Below are 12,191 nucleotides of genomic sequence, written 5' to 3'. Positions count from 1 at the left end.
TCGCGATCCTAATGTTCAGAAGTAAGATAAAGAGTCTGCTGTGGGTGACTTTTTGTGACTTTTTGGATATTTTTCCTAAACTTAAGGGAGAGAACCACATATAAGGGAACTGCTGTGAATGCTTACACTTAATTATGATTTTTACTTTAATGTATATTGAAGTATATATTGGTGTCGTGCAATAGGGTAACCTCATAGCTCACGTGAGAGACTGTCGAGACTTTACTTATTCAATCATGTTAAATTATCATTTGTCCTAAAAGGTTAAGTTGATAGAAAGAGGAAAATTTAATCACTTAACCATTACTTTAACACTCCCTCTAATGTGTATTCTCAAATTCCCTTTTAATAGGTGAGGCCAAACACGTGAAATATTTTAATTGAAATGAGAGGTGAAATGACGAAGTAAAGGTTCGATCCTGGACCTTTGGCTCTGATATATGTTAAATTAACAGTTATCCTAAAAATTTAATGAATGGGTCGGTCTGGCCTGAAGAGAAGTGACCCGGGTCTAAACTGGTGAACTGGGTTGACAGCTTTGGACCAGGTTGGAGGTGCTGACGTGGCAGAGGTGGAGTAGCGCTAGGGTTGACGTGGCATGCTGAGAGGCTGACACATGGTTGCAAGGATGAGTGAAAGCGTCTAGCGCGTGTGGTACACACGCTTCACCGTGGCGTTGCTGTGGCGCGTGAAGCCCACGCGCAACAACTTCAAACAGCGCGTGGTGGCGCGTTCGAAGCCCGCGGTCCGTTTGCGGCGTTCTTGTCGGATTTGTGATGGCCGACGGAGGATCTTCGAGATGGCTCCGCAACCAAGTTGATCGGTTGTATGTTGCGGCGTGTGGCGGAAAGCCAGAAACTTCTAGTGGCGCGTGTGAGCACGTTCACAGTCCATTGGCAGCTTCTTGACGGATTTGAGACCACTGGCGGCAGATCTGTGAACAACATCTCAACTTGGTTGATCCACCGGACATGGCTGTGTGTGGACAACATGGCAGCACCTTTTGGGGGTGCATGGTGGTGCATTCGAAGGATGTTGGTGACCGGTCTTCCACAGATCAGTAGATCTGTGCCTTGCAAGCATGAATCTGGAATAACTTTCCTAGATGAGGTTGTGATGAAGGCGTGGAAGAGATTTTCAGCAGTGGAGTGCTTGGCAGGGCGCGAACGACTGGAACAATGACGTCATCTGAGGGAGCGTAGGGAAACGTCAAAGACGTTTATTAGAGGCCACATAAAATGACTTTGATACCATGTTAAATTACTACTTGTCCTAAAAATTTAAGCTGATAAAAAGAAGTAAATTTAATCACTTAACCATTACTTTAATAAGTCAGACGTTCAAACAACTTGTTACATGCTCTATTGCCCATAATCGAGATCCAAAGAATCACAACTATAAAAACTTAAAAGATGAAATCCATCTCATATGGCACTCCCCATGAAATCACCAATAGTAAGGCAAGAAATATATGATGGGTATCAAGCAAATGCTACTAATTTTGAATAGTTGATATGTCGTACATATTTGCTAATTTCAATCACCAATTGTAGAATTTTATTTTTATTTTTTTTGAAGAATCCAATCTACTTTGTAGATTTTGAATTTTGACCCCTTGTAGATGTTGACCTGTTAAAAGACTATTGCTTGATTGATCCACAATAAAAGACTATTCTCTTTTTGTTTTCTGTTTTAAATTTTTATTTTTTTTATTTTTCTCAAATTCATTAATAAGTAGCTCGAAACAAAAAAGCTGCGCCTAGCAGGTGTTTTTTTCAATATATATATATATATATCCACTTGTAGATACAGACCAACCCTACATATGTTTGCTATCCTATGATCTCCTTTTGTTTTCTGTTTTAAATTTGAATTTTTTATTCTTCTCAAATCCATTAATAAATAATTCAAAACACATACATTTTTTTTTATAAAAAATTTCAGTATTTTGACAAAACACATATTTAACTTTTACAGAAACATGCGCCACCCTTAGTGGAGGAAAGATGGTTACGTGGCCAACTCTCTATATATTTTGGTTAGACGTGGCCGTACGGCTACCATAAATAAGCCTAAGAATTTTTAAAACAAATTATTTTTTATCATTTAAAACAGAAAACATTTGGATGACAAATTTCCAAGCCGTATATTTGATTTTGACTCGAAGATATTGTAGTAAAATAAAAAATAAAATAAAAGGAAGAGACCGAGTTTTGTAGTAACGGAAGATATATATAACAAAGTTTGAAGTTAATTTTACAACGGGGCCACGGCGCATGAGAGTTGAGACCCAAGACAAGCGAGTAAAAAATTTTGAAATTGAATATTATGAATAAAGAAGAGAATGGGTCACCCATTAATAGGCCAGGTCAACCCATTCAGCCAGTCAATATTTATTTTCCGTATCTGACCGCTTCGTTTCAGGTGTTGTTCGATATTATATTGCTGCTATAAATAAGACTCAACCAGCCTCTCTACCTCCATTCTCAATCTCAACCTTCCCACTTTCCCCCTACAAAGAAAAGCTTAGAGAAAACCTCCATCAAATGGCTTCTTCAACTCTCCGATTATCTTCATCATCTTCTTGTTCCAGGCAAATCAATGCTGCTATTCATGTCCCTAAAATTCCTAAAGTCATCACTTATTTCTCGGTTCCAAAAGTACCAACAAGAAAGCTGGTTGAGGAATTGAAGATAAGGGAGGGATTCACGAGCATAGTCCCGGTAGAAAAGATCAATGAGATCACTACCACATCAACTGATGACAAAATTGCAACTACCCAACTCTATGCCATCTTAGAGGCCGTAGCTGACAGGGTGGAGATGCACGCAAACATTGGAAAACAGCGTGAAAACTGGAATACCCTTCTTCTCAACTCCGTCAACATGATAACCCTCACTGCTGCCACCATGGCCGGTGCTGCAGCGATTGGTGGCGCCGGAATGCCCCTTTTGGCTTTGAAACTGTCGTCCACTCTCTTGTATTCTGCAGCCACTGGGATGTTGCTTGTGATGAACAAAATTCAGCCTTCACAGCTTGCAGAGGAGCAACGCAATGCTACGAGATTGTTCAAGCAGATCCAGACCCAAATCCAAACCATGCTGGCTATCGGGAATCCAACTGAAGAAGATGTGAAGGAAGTGATGAAAAAGGTTTTGGCCGTCGACAAAGCATACCCACTTCCCTTGCTTGGAGCCATGCTTGACAAATTCCCTGCAAAGTTTGAGCCATCCGTTTGGTGGCCTTCAAATCAGCAACTCCAGAAGAAAAACAAGTCCTGTGAAGGAAAGCAACGAGGTCAGAAGAATAATGGGTGGAGTGAGGAAATGGAAGTAGAAATGCGAGAGATCATCGAGGTGGTGAAGAGAAAGGACATTGAGGACTACGAAAGGCTAGGCAACTTGGTGTTGAAGATCAACAAGGTTTTAGCCATCTCAGGTCCATTACTCACTGGCATTGCAGCCGTCGGATCTGCTTTCGTTGGTAACGCCTCATGGGCTGCAGTAGTAGCGGTGGCTGCGGGGGCTTTAGGTAGCGCGGTTAATGCATTCGAACATGGTGCCCAAGTTGGGATGGTGTTTGAGATGTATAGAAACTGCGCTGGCTTCTTCCAATTACTCCAAGAATCCATTGAAGTCACACTTGAGGAAAGAGATTTGGAGAAAAGAGAAAACGGAGAGTTGTTTGAAATGAATGTAGCTTTAAAATTGGGGAGAAGCTTGTCAAATCTCAAAGAACTAGCCAGAAAGTCAGCTTCTTCACGTATAGATGGAACCGCCATAGATGAATTCGCTAGCAAGCTCTTTTAGTTTAAGATTTCGTGCATATATAGCTATTCTTTGATTCTTTGTACAATCTAGCTCTAACATTGACAATGACAAACGCTAATTCTATACAAAAAATGTCTCAGTTACTTCTGCAATAAAAGCCAAAAGTTGTGTCCAAAAGAATATAATTTTTTTTAGTTTCTTGCATATAATGACTTGAATTTCCTAGTGCAATTTGTTGAACGGTCAAGTTGCCGGTGGCCATTGCATTAGCTTTACGACTACAGCCAGAATAGGAAAGTTGTATTTCGATTGGGTGAAACTCGGAATTCAAGATATGCGGTCCGGATTAAACAGCTTGTGTTTACATTGAGTGTTTGGAATTGGAAGTCGATCAACTCATTTGAAAACTCAGTTTGTCACTCGGTTGTGATTACTGTCGCATATTCTATTTATATGATTAGAATATTATGTTTCATCTAATTATTTATTTTTATTATTTAATTAGAAAAACCTATTTAAAATAAGTGGATATTTGAGATTTAACATATATAACTTACAAAACTGATCGTCCCAATTACGTACCTCTTCAAACTTTAGAGCCTCGTGCCATAGACTTTTTCCTTTTTGTCATCGATCTTGTTCCAAAGACTTGAATAAATCAAGAATTAATCTAACAATCTCAATATGAATTCAGATCGTATTTCAAAAGCTTGTAAATCTTAAGTGAAGTTTTCAATTGGTACACTATTTTTCCCTTACGAACAATACTATATATAGGTGGGACAGTTCAATGAAAAAATTAAAATGCTCGAGTTACCTTAATTAATATGAGCTCATCTAAGCGCCCACATTTTATGTAGATTTATTATATAATGGTCAACATTTTAGTCTCTAATTACATAGCAAATATTATATGTACTATTACATCAATTTTTAAGGACTTGGGACATAAATTTCTTCCAAACTACTATGAGAAAATATCCTACAACCCATTTAAAATAGTGTTGTTGTAAGCAACACTTCAGGTCAGTGTATTCATATTTAATGCCAATAAACGCTATAAACCACAATCTTATTTCATTGCTATTCCACCTTATTAATGTGGATTTTTAACAAGGGGGTAGTTGTTTTTTTTTTTTTTTCTTTTTTCTTTTGTTTTTTGTTATATATATATTTTCATTAAAGGCTACTTGTGTCACCTTCTTATTAGATATGATGTGGCAATATTGTTTGAAATTTAACTGAAAGGTAAACGGAATCTACTTTATAAAAATTAAAACATTTTATCAAAACCTTAGGAAGTAAATTAATAAAATTTAAATCAATGGGCATTAGGTGTCAACCATCGTTGCCCTGAATCATGATGCCATCTAGGCTGTGAATCATGATGATAGTTATGAAGAAATGGCAATATATGGTAGTAAAGGGAATAAGATTGTGTTAAGAAAGTATCTAGCAGCATCCTAGGACAGCCATATGAGAAAACCATTTCGAGATTCAAAGCATGCAGAAAAAAGAAAGCAGGCAACGTGTGATTATGGGCAGACAACAAAAGAAACTATTTCATAAGAGAATATGTCAATTCAACTTTGTAATCCTTAACACTTAATTCTGATTTTTACTGTAACGTAGATTAGCTTATATAATGATGTCGTGCAACAGGGTAACCTTTCGTGAGAGTCTGTCGAGACTATAGATCTTGACCCCTCTGTGCCTTTATTGCTCTCCTTTTTACTTATTCGATCAAACTTTCAAGCAACTTGTTACCCGCTTTATTGCACGTAATCGGAATCCAAAGAATCGCGATTCACAAGTATAAAAACTTAAGATGAAATCCATTTCAGGTGGCACTGCCCATCATATATATATATATATATATATATATATATATATATATGATGGGTATCAATTAGTAAATGCAAATAATTTTGAATAGTTGAAATGTCCTACCAAAAAAAGGCATACATATTTGCTAATTTAGTAATTTCAATCACCACTTGTAGAATTTTTTCTTTTTTAGTTGAAGAATCCACTTTGTAGATTTTGAATTTTTGACCTCTTTTAGATGTTGACCTGTTAAAGATAGCCGTATTGCTTGATCCAAAATAAAAATAAAAGTAAAAGAAAAAGACCAAGCCTATATATATTTGCTATCCTATTCTCCTTTTGTTTTCTGTTTTAAATTTGAATTTTTTATTCTTCTCAAATATTAATCCATTAATAAATAATTCAAAACACATACATTTTTTTATAAAAAATTTCACGCATTCTTATTAAAGTATTTTGACAAAACACATATTTAAACTTTTACAGAAACATCAACTAACTTACTATTTAAAAAAAAAAAAAAAAACAAAAAAAAAAAACAAAAAATTGTTAAGGGGCCATGTACCACCATTAGTGGAGGAGTGATACGCAAGGTAACATGGCCAACTCTCTATTTTGGTTAGAAGTGACCGTACGGTTACTATAAATAAGCCTAAGGTGGTTGTCCAATCATCTCTCTCATTCATTTAGGGTGGTCACACGCACCCACTCTTATTATTATTCTTTTCAACCACTTTTTTTTTTTTTTTTAATAAACATTGAGCTATACATATGTTTGTATTTTCTCAAGCTAAGTATGTATAAAAGAAAAAACGTTTTTTTTTTTTTCAAATTTAAATCCTACCAGAAAATACTTCTTACTTCTATGTCATATCAAAATACTTTTACCATTTTATAAACAAAAAATACCAATCCAAATACACTAACAAGTATGAGTAATATACTAATATTACAGAACTAATTACATTTAATTAGTAATTAGCATATAATTAGTAATTTAGAAAGAAAAAAAATTCGGTATCCCACACAATAATTTTTCTCTGGGGTTGATGAAGACTAATTAACTATCAAGTAAATAATATCAAAAAATAACAATTATAAAATAAAAATATAATTTTTAAAAGTATAAATAAGGTTTATAGTGATGGAAAATTGTAGTTTTATTATCATAGCTTACCAGTTCTAATGACGAGTTTTGCTGCTTCCCATGAGAGACCCATTAATACCAGGGAGAAAATTTTGAACTTGAAAATTATGAAAAGTGAAAAGGTCAGCCAAGGGGCTGAGTCAACCCGGTGATCAGCTGGTCAATATTTTCTGTATCGGATTCTGACCATTCGTTTCAGTACTTATCCTTCCATATTATAAATACAGACTCCACAAGCCACCATTCTCAAACACCTCTCCACTTTCCCTACAACACATAACACAAGAAAAGCTCAGAGAAAACATCAATCAAATGGCTTCTTCAACTCTGCGATTATCTTCATCTTCTTGTTCCAGGCAAATCAATTCTGTTATTCATGTCCCTAAACTTCCTAAAGTCATCCCTTATTTCTCAATTCCAAAAATACCAACGACAAAGCCGGTTGAGGAATTGCATCTAAGAGATGGGTTCAAGAGAATAGTTCCGGTAGAAAAGATCAGTACTGCACCAATCCATGATAAATCACCCAACTCCGACGCCACTGCGGCGACTACCCAACTATATGCCATCTTAGAGGCCGTGGCTGACAGGGTGGAGATGCACGCCAACATTGGAAAACAGCGTGAAAACTGGAATACCCTTCTTCTCAACTCCGTCAACATGATAACCCTCACTGCTGCCACCATGGCCGGTGCTGCAGCGATTGGTGGCGCCGGAATGCCCCTTTTGGCTTTGAAACTGTCGTCCACTCTCTTGTATTCTGCAGCCACTGGGATGTTGCTTGTGATGAACAAAATTCAGCCTTCACAGCTTGCAGAGGAGCAACGCAATGCTACGAGATTGTTCAAGCAGATCCAGACCCAAATCCAAACCACGATGGCTCTCGGGAGTCCATCTAAAGAAGATGTGAAGAGCGTTATGGAAAAGGTTTTGGCCGCCGACAAAGCATACCCACTTCCCTTGCTAGGAGCCATGCTTGACAAATTCCCTGCAACGTTTAAGCCATCTGTTTGGTGGCCTTCAAATCAACAAATCCAGAAGAAAAACAAGTCATCTGAAGGAAAGCAACGAGGTCAGAAGAATAATGGGTGGAGTGAGGAAATGGAAGTAGAAATGCGAGAGATCGTCGAGGTGGTGAAGAGAAAGGACATTGAGGACTACGAAAGGCTAGGCAACCTGGTGTTGAAGATCAACAAGGTTTTAGCCATCGCAGGTCCACTGCTCACTGGCATTGCAGCCGTCGGATCTGCTTTTGTTGGTAACGGCTCATGGGCTGCAGTAGTAGCGGTGGCTGCGGGGGCTTTAGGTAGCGCGGTTAATGCATTCGAGCATGGTGGCCAAGTTGGGATGGTGTTTGAGATGTACAGAAACTCCGCTGGCTTCTTCCAGCTACTCCAAGAATCAATTGAATCCACACTTGAAGAAAGAGATTTAGAGAAAAGAGAAAATGGAGAGTTGTTTGAAATGAATGTGGCTTTAAAACTGGGGAGAAGCTTGTCACAGCTCAAAGAACTAGCCAGAAAGTCAGCTTCTTCACGAATGGATGGAACCACCATAGATGAATTCGCTAGCAAGCTCTTTTAGTTTAAGATTTGGTGTACAACAATTCTTTGATTCATTGATTATTTGTACAAACCAATTGTTTATACAAATAAACCTATAACATACAAAAATACTACTTCTCAAATTTTATCTCAGCTATTAGTGCAGACGATTGATTATTGCATGCTTAATTTTATTGTTTTGTGATTGGAAATAATTGATGGGTATGAAAACTATCCCTATATATTAGGCTATTACGTACCAATTTAGAGAAAATTTAAAATCAAAGGCCGGGGTGGCTGCAGCTACCAAACTGGTACATTTGCGGATATTTTGATTTTCTCAATTAATTTTTTTGTTGATAGCGTTGCATCTTTTAAATTGTTACATGTAATTTAATACCCATAAATGGGTTATTGCATCTATTAATTTGAAAAGGTGGCATGTTTTGATTAATGAGATGCACTGATCTAGAAATTTCCTTTTGCCACAAATTAAAGGTGATTGATTTTCGAAGATCTTCATGATGGTTTTGGAGGGTTTCTAATTATGATGCACCAACTAGTCATTCAGCCACCCTAGCCATTTTTTTTTTTTTTTGGGGGTACGGTATTATTGTCATAATCTGGACCATTAATTTAAAATAAATGGTCCACAAAAAATGTATTGTAGTATCGCACTGAGTCCAAATTCAAAATTACCAATAACAAGACAAGAAATATTAGAAGGGGCATCCACAACATATATCTAGATAGCATGAAAATCTATAATTGTTATTTTAGTTGGAAGCCACACAGAAATGTAACACCACAATCCCTCGTTGGAAAGATTATTACCCTACAATATAGGGTGTGTGAATTATAAAGAAAAATGCTTGGCTTTATTAAAAAGTCAATCTTTTGACCATTTTAATTCTAGGTGGCATGACCCATTTTAAAATTAATAGATTTTAAACAATAAATTAATAGATTTATGAAAAATGAACCATGCTACCAAGGATTAAAATGGCCAAAAGATTAACTTTTTAATGAAGTCAAGCATTTCTCAATTATAAATGTGTTTATGTGTGCTATGTCTTACATTGGTTCCTTAGGTTGGAGATGATCTTTTATAAGTGATATTAGAAAGCTCTAATTGTAACTTGACTAGTCATTTTTTAATAATACCATAGATGTAGCTAGCACTTTACATCGATCGTTACAAATAGTATCAGATCAACCTAGTAACGTCATGTGGTACTAGAACACTGTATGAAGGGGCTTTGAAGATAATGCATGTCAGGGTTTTAAGGAGGAGAGTGTAATACTTCAGTTCTACATTGGGAAGATAATTAAATCATTTAGAGTTAATGGATGCTAAGTTTCACATTGGTTACCTACTAAGTGAGATTCGGCTTTATAAGTGATTTTATAAAGCTCCAATTACAACTTGACTAGTTATTTTGGAGTGATAGGGCAGAAGTAGATATTGCTTTCCTTGGGCCGTTACAGTAAATGCTATAATTTTGCTAAGTGGATTATGTCGTAAGAAAAATGTGTAGCAAGTAGTAAGATATGCTTGTTGGTGTTTTCCAATAATTAATTTTTTGTCTCAGTTTGAAAAAGTGTTTTAATGTGATGTATGAGTGATAAGTATTTCTTAATGAATGCAAAGTTTTATGGAGGATCCCCATTTGAGAAAATATTTATGGAGGGTACATCCACTTGTTTTGAGAAGAAATGAAAAATAAATGCAAAGTACTTGACTTCTTATTTATAAAACATATAAAAAATTAAAAAAATAAAAAGAGTGGTGGTGTGGTCACCTTTAACTTATCGTGATTGCTGTGTGGCATATATATCAACCACATAAAGGTGGTCACTGGACCACCTTTGATCATGATCGTAGATAGACATAGCTACGCAGTCATCCTTAGCTTATTGTAGTGATTGTACAGCCACTCATATCGAGGTAGCTGCACAACTACCATTGGTCTATTGCGGTGACTCTACGTGCGGCTTCTCCGTCGCTAAGAGTGGCCATACAACTACTTTTTTTAATTTTAATAAGTTAGCATTTACGCATACAAAAGTAAGTACTTGTTGTGTCAAAATATTCATATAAGAACGTCTGATTTTTGTTTTTTTAAAATCGTATTGTGAGTTTTGAGTTATTTATTAAGGATTTTGAAAACAAATTATTTTTTTATCAAGTAATTAAAACAGAAAACATTTGGAGGACAAATTACCAAGCCGTACATTTGCTTTTGACTTGAAGATAAGCAATAAAAGAAAGAGACGAAATTAGAAAAATAAAAGAAAAGAAAAAGACCGAGTTTTGTAGGCCTTGTTTGGGAAGCAAGATTTTTCAACTCAAACAGAAATTTTTTCTAAATTCATGTTTGGCAATTTTTTAAACTCAATTCAATTCAACTCAAAAAATTTCAACTTAACTCAAAAATTTTCATCCAAATTAATAAAAATTATAAATAAAGATTGAAAAAATAAATAAATAAATTTAGGGTAGTCGAAACACCCCAAGTGGTGGTTGGGCCACCCCAAGCCCAACTGGGGTGGTCCGACCACCCCTTAATATTTTATTATTTTTGTAAACTTCTTATTATTATTTTTTTAATTAAATTTAAAATATATAGAATATTTTATTATTATTTCTATCAATGTGACATATGTTTCATTTATGGCCTTAGGATATTTCTCAAGAGAGATCCTAATTATTAATTGACATATTTTCTAATTATTTGACATATTTTCAACTATTATAGAGTTGGCTCGGTTGCCTTTATTTTATTTTATTTTTTTTGTAACTTTTCTCTCTCCCCTCTTCCCCGCATTGAAAAAAAAAAAAAAAAAAGGGTGGGGGGTGGTGGGGGGTATGAGCATTTTTTTAAAAATAATAATAATAATAATTTGAACTTTGCTAGTATTATTTTTTATATTAGCTTAGATTTATCTTCTTTTTAAAGTTGGAATGCTTTGAAATGATGATAATGTGCAAATTTTAGAGTATACATTTTAGGCAAAGTAGTTGCTACTTGCTTCTCGTCTCGTATTTCAAAGCATTTTCATGAGATATCTCATTCTCTTTTCCATTTAAATAAGAGTAGGAAAATCTCACTTTGTAACAACCATTTTTCCTACGTCAATTAGAAGATCGTACTTTAACTAATATAAGTATGCTAATCTTTGCAAGCAGATTGTACTTTTTTTCCCCTTTCTAATAAGCAGATCATTTTATGTTGATATCTCATGCTTTGGTTTAGAAACAATAAGTTTAACTCCTCTTGTATCCCCCTCCCACGTTCCTGTATTGTATTTGAATAAATAAAATAAAATTATAAAAAATAAATAAATAAAAAGTGGAACCCCTCCAGTGAATTCAGAGCTACATGGCCTAAAAGAATTTCCTTACTAACACATGCCAACTGGTTCTAAAATGAGTCCCTTTTGTGATCCAAAGTACTAATATCGCCTATTATATATACACAACCTTTCGAGTAATGCCGTTATGGAGAGAATCCGTTTTTAAAAGTGTCAATTATGCTACATAGATTTAATTTAAGGGTGAATTAAATTAAGCTGGAAGAGAAATGGTAGGATTATAAAATATTTTACAAAATAATTTTATTGTCCTATTATGATTGAAAATGGGATAAATTTATATTTTAAAAAATTTAATCATATTTAAAAAAAAAAAAAAAAAAATTAGAAGCCTAACAATTTTTCAGCTGAAAAGGCTAAAAAAAAAAAAATTGCTAAATAGAAAATCTCTTTTTAAACCATGAGATGGTAGAATTTGTGAATGGGTTAAAGTAATTCCAAAAATATTTATGTATAGTATTTATCCCACAAAAGAAAAGGTAATTGTGAAGTGGGAGAGTGTTGTTCTCAAAGTTAGAATTGTCAGAG

General features: G+C 35.2%; 2 pseudogenes; both read left to right on the top strand.

The window, feature by feature from the left end:
- Positions 1-2,543: 2,543 nt before the first annotated feature.
- On the top strand, positions 2,544-3,809 carry LOC132170118 (putative F-box protein At4g22030 pseudogene; annotated as a pseudogene).
- Positions 3,810-7,053: 3,244 nt separating this feature from the next.
- Positions 7,054-8,328, top strand: LOC132172968 (putative F-box protein At4g22030 pseudogene; annotated as a pseudogene).
- Positions 8,329-12,191: the final 3,863 nt, after the last annotated feature.

This window comes from Corylus avellana, chromosome 1 (genome assembly GCF_965113065.1).
Source record: "Corylus avellana chromosome 1, dhCorAvel1.hap1.2, whole genome shotgun sequence".
In the NCBI taxonomy this organism is placed as follows: Eukaryota; Viridiplantae; Streptophyta; class Magnoliopsida; order Fagales; family Betulaceae; genus Corylus; species Corylus avellana.
Note: the sequence above shows the minus strand (reverse complement) of the source record. Positions and strands in the feature narration are given on the sequence as shown.